We start from the raw sequence: 5,670 nt of genomic DNA on the forward strand, positions 1-5,670 counted from the left end.
ATATATATATATATATATATATATATATATATATAATACACACACACACATACATAAGTTATACACATTCGCGCGCACACACCTACATGTGTATGCATGTGCTTGTGTGCGCGTGCGTGCATGTAGCCGTGTATGGTAAAGTGCGTGTGTATGTCCATGGTATAGACAATTGTTAGGAAGATTACGTGGTTTGCTGTATATTGCAAGTTTTCCTCAAATTGAGCTCAGTTTTGAACAACATAAGAGACGATGTTATATTCATTCGAGGTTAATACAGGACTAAACACCCATTAACATTTATTCTGAGGATGAAATGTCAATTAATCATCTATCATACATACACACACACGAACGCATGCGCAAAAGCACATGCACGCACGCACACACACACACACACACATACGCGCGCACACATACGCACACACACATACGCACACACACATACACACACACACACATATCTATATACACACGACGTGTGAGGATGGTATGGAGGCAAGCGGATAAGCGTTCTGTGGCGAAGTTAAAGGCGAAAACGGCGAAGACGGCGAGTTTGTCACGTTTGTAGATCTCGTGGATCTTATGTAAAAGAACGAAGTGTGTGGATGATGAGGTTTTAGGCTGTGGAGGTAGGAGAAGCGGTAGAAACAGGTGAAATGGGGAAGTAAACGGTATTTTTGGTCTGGAATTATAGTGCTAAGGACGATAGAAGTGAGTTGTTAGAGGCAAAAGCAACCTTACACATATTAACCCGCCATACAATCACCACGCCACTTGTCTGGTGATCTGATGACGGTGTTGAACTATGTTGAACGGAGTGAAGAGCAGAGACTTTGGCCTCAAAGACGTTAATGCACCGTGAAAGCATTTGGAAGGCAAAAAGGCCTATTGCGTGGCATTGAGCGGCGATAAATAGTTCTTAGTGACTGAACTGGAGTGGCCTCGATGTCGTGTGCAATGGGTCACGATCTCGGTCCATGAAATAATGGGGAACGTTCGGTGTGGGAGATACGCTGCTACAAATGAAATACAATTTTATGTGAAACAAAAACCGTTCGATTTCAAAGGGTCCTAGATTTACCACCGATGGAGATTTGTTGCACGAATTGCACACTCTTTGCAAAATAGGGGGCGCTCAGCGTCGGAGAGAAGTAAGACGTCATAAGTGAGGGTGACAATCGTGAGTAGCACTTAGGGGTTGGTGGAGATGGAGATAAAATGGATGGAGAAGCTGGAGGAGGAGTGGGTGGGTGTTTGATAGGTATCGGGTTGGCAAATGTGGTGGTGGAAGATGTAGCGAAAACAGTGGTGGAAAAAGAAGAGGCCTGCGTGGGACAGATAATATGGGAAAGCTAAATGAAAGATGAGCAGAGAAGGAAATATGACAGAATGGAAAGATCACGTATGGGTATTGATATTAGAGTGGGCTGGATGAATTTAGGGTGGCGACGGAGGAGGATATTAGGCTATGGGATAGATGAAGCGGGAAGTACATATTAGAAAAAGTAAGGCGGTTAATTTTGACCAAAAGAAGTTTAAGCTTCGCGAAAGAAGATAAGCTCTAGAATTCGAGATCTGGTTTGAGGTGTCTAAACTGAACATAGGAGATCTTTTGCGTAAACTGGTCATTGGAGCGGAAATGTTGAGAGAAAGGTGACCCGTCGCCACGTCGGATCCCTCGATATCTCTTAAATTCTACATGAACCTGTCGGATTCGGACGATTTTAGTCCGGTATGCCAGATGGAGATCAAATTGCAGAGGGAACATTGGAACGCATATATGAAATTGGAAGAGGTGCGTCGGAAAGCGTCTCTAATTTGAAAAGTGTGGTGGATGGGTCCGATGAGAGTCGTAATGTTGGAAAGCAAAAGCCAGGTGCGGTATCGAGGATTTCTTAAATTCTTTTACTCTATGATATACACTGTGCTATATTTCTGGAAAAATTTTCAATTTAAGTAATAAATTTAATTTTAATAATTTCTCCTGAATATATATTCGTTATTAAAGTGAATTTTATGTGCCTACTAATCATTATTGTTGTTAGATAGAAAAATATTCAGTATATATGCTTATATATATATGTGTGTGTGTAGTGTGTGTGTGTGTGTGTGTGTGTGTGTGTGTGTGTGTGTGTGTGTGTGTGTGTGTGTGTGTGTGTGTGTGAATATACACTTAAAATAATTGCATTTTCGTATGTAAATATGTTTGCTGTTGTGCGTTGCTGTTTATCTATTATTTATGAAAATATACATATGTACATTCGCCTCAAGTATATTGAAACATGATGCTTACATCCATAGCAAAATTCATAGAAGAAAACAATTTTGTGTTCAGTATGTTTGTGTATTAATAAAAACATATTCATACATATATCAAACAATAATTTATTTCCAATTATTTCTAAGCTTATAAGAAATATTTTGATCAGCTTACATTAATGCCGGCAAACACACGGACGCAGAGATACACATATGACAGACAAAACACACATCTATATACTCATATACACACAATCACACAAACATATAGTAAATTGCATGAATACAAGTTTTATCACGAACAAAGTAAGAGTATCCAATAGAGTGAAATATTTAGTTATTACATTCTGTTAGTTGAAGTTGAATTTGCGGTTTAACCATTGGTTTTCTCGCTGAGGGTAATAAAATGAATTTCATTCTTTTTTTCCGCTGTTTTATCAGAGATTGGTTGCTCAGTTTCCTGATTACCGAGGGAATAGTAGCTTACAACTACTTATAGAATACACAAACCCAGATAGAACTTAGCCAGTCTATAGCAATTTGCATAAGAATAGTGGAAACCTTGAAAATAGTTAATTAGCTTATTAGCATAATCGTTGCACGAATTTAACATAAAAAGCTATTAGTGGTAAGATTATCAGCATTTATTTGTTATTTTTTTCTTTGTTAAACGTAAGCATTCCACATCAGCTTGAAATTTAGATACTGTGATTAACCATATTTTCCCTATGTGACTAGTAAAAGAGCATCGACCCGAACAGTTTCAGTGTTTACTTGAGCTTCATCAGAAACCGGTTAATCACTTTCATGATAACAGAAGAGTTGTTTATAGCTGATATGGATGATGTGACCTGTCTTTAATTAATTGCTACAACGTTAAGATAAATGCAGAAAAGAAGTGAATGGATTTCGATTGATTTCGACGATGAGCATTCATCTGTTCGATAAACTGAATATTCATCTCGTTCAATAGCTCATTCAATTGGCAGGTATGTGGCGGAATATTCCACAAATCTCTGTACCCAAATTCTGAGGTATAATGAGCGCAACACAGTGTGGTGCAAGACTAAGCATTTGAATTACAGGTAAACATTTACCCGATAGGCTTCCCCACAGTTTCCAACTATCCCGTTTCCTTTGGAAGGTTTGAGTCAATCCGGCCACTTACCTACGACGCCACGTGGTGGGAACGAAACCGAAGCGAACGATTCGGTGATGCTGTGCCAAGGGCGTATATGTTTTTAATGAACACACACATTTGGCTACACAAGATAACGTAGCTCATGCCTTGTCTTGTCTTGGTGCCTCGACTGCCAAATAGAGTCGTAGAGATACCGTCATATATTTGAAGTGTCTTGAGTCGTTTTAGACCAGGCAGAACCAGCCCCTCTCGAGTTCTCTCCAGAAAAGAGGGAAACAGAGAGAAAGAGAGAGCGAGATGAGGTAACAGATGGAGAAAGAAGGGAAGAATAGTAAGGAAGAGAAAGAAAATGAAAAGAAAAGTCTACTGTAGTACTAGTCTGGTATTATATTTATCGGCCTCGAAAGGATAAAACGTAAATTTGAATTCGATGGTGTTTTAACTGATAGCGTAGAGAGCCGGAACGTATACTGCAGAGTAAACTATCTGACGTTGTTAACAATTTAGCTGCCTCATAACCTGTGGAAGCTTCCATCCAAAAATAAGAAGAGATACTAACGATTGGATTGCTATTTTATCGTAAGTTCGTCATGATTCGAGCCAACCTTGGGCTAAACACAAACAACGACAACAACAATATACATAAAACAATATAAAAATGTTTTCTACGTACCAGCCTTTCAATAATGAAATAGCCTACACTTAAGCCAGTTCATCTTTAGTTTTTGCCCTGAAGGTATAAAAGAAAGATTGATCATGCTTTGCTTTCAATTACGTATATGCTCATTACCAACGTAGTTATCTTCAAACAAATGCAATTCCGTAGACTGCTCACAAGTGTACTTGAATGTTCGGCTATCATTCCTCCTTTATTCACCACTTAGTATAGATGATGTATATAACACTCATTTTCTCTATAACTATGAGATAAGCTCTTAGGAATATTTCACTGATTTTGCAGCTGTTTTCACAACCTGATATAACTGTAGGACATGCAGTTTCCATGTATATTTGAATATAATGTATATAATGTATATTTTTGCATGTATGCTACACATACGCGTGTATATCTATCTATCTATCTATCTATCTATCTATCTATCTATCTATCTATCTATCTATCTATAGAGGATTAGTGGAGGGGAGGTGCGACGACGATCTCGGGCAGAATCTGGGCGTCGACGAGGAACACCTGACCCGCCTGTTCAGGACAACTTTCGGGCCGGGACCTATGGACAATGACCAGAGATCTCTCGCCTGGCAGTGCTATCGAGAAGCATTACCCGTTCGGGATAAGCTTTACAGGCACGGTTCGAGACACACCGGACCGACCTGCCCGAAAAGGAAAGTGAGAATAGAGAGACAGTTTTTGTCTCGTGAAAGTTTCATTAAAAGGTGGGTGAATGTAGCAAAGACGGTGCGTGCGAGTGACGATACCTCTTTGAGCATGATCCTATAAAACGAAGAAAACAAATAAGAAAAAAAAAAGAGAGAGAGAGCACTTCGCTCTCATGTGTCTATTCCCTGCTGAGGTTACCATGGTCTTTTCCGTAGGCTTTTCTCTCCATGGATAAACCTATTGTTACCCCATTTTACACAATTGACATTTTCTGTCATATACGACCCCGCCCCCTTTTCTGCCCCTACCGATCCCTTTTGATCGGATTTTTTTCTTTTTTTTTAAAGAAAAGCTCTACAGTTGTATTTGTCCCCTCTGTGTGAAGCCCTGTGTGGCTAATAAAAGAAAGTTATCTATCTATCTATCTATCTATCTATCTATCTATCTATCTATCTATCTATCTATCTATCTGTTTGTCTGTCTGTTTGTCAGTGTGGTAAGAAACTTGCTTCCCAACTACATTGTTCCGGGTTCAGTCCCACAGCGTAGAACCTTGGATTAGTGACTTCTACTTTAACCTCGGGCCGACCAAAACTTTGTGAGTGGATTTGTTAGACGGAAACTGAAAGAGTGTGTCGTATATATATGTGTATGTATATATTGTATGTCTTTGTGTCTGTGTTTATCCGTCTATCACTGCTTGACAAACGGTGTTGGTTGTTTACGTCTCCGAAACTTAGCGGTTCGACAAAAGGGTCCGATTAACGTACTAGGCTTCAAAATAAGTCCTGAGGTCGATTTGTTCCACTCAAACCTTTTTCCAGGAGGTGCTTCAGCATGGCAGCAGTCAAATGACTGAAACACGTACAGGATATATATATATATATATGTATATATATATATATATATATATATATATATATATATATAT

At 39.1% G+C, this 5,670-nt stretch overlaps 1 long non-coding RNA gene across 1 annotated transcript in view; it reads right to left on the reverse strand.

Annotated features, from left to right (window-relative positions):
* LOC128247861 (uncharacterized) overlaps positions 1-4,863 on the reverse strand; it is a 117,005-nt gene extending 112,142 nt beyond the window's left edge. Inside the window, exon 1 of the long non-coding RNA XR_008264186.1 lies at positions 4,074-4,863. This is a non-coding gene — a long non-coding RNA (uncharacterized LOC128247861). The remainder of the gene's footprint in view (positions 1-4,073) is intronic.
* Positions 4,864-5,670: the final 807 nt, after the last annotated feature.

Source organism: Octopus bimaculoides, chromosome 5, assembly GCF_001194135.2.
Source record: "Octopus bimaculoides isolate UCB-OBI-ISO-001 chromosome 5, ASM119413v2, whole genome shotgun sequence".
NCBI lineage: Eukaryota > Metazoa > Mollusca > Cephalopoda > Octopoda > Octopodidae > Octopus > Octopus bimaculoides.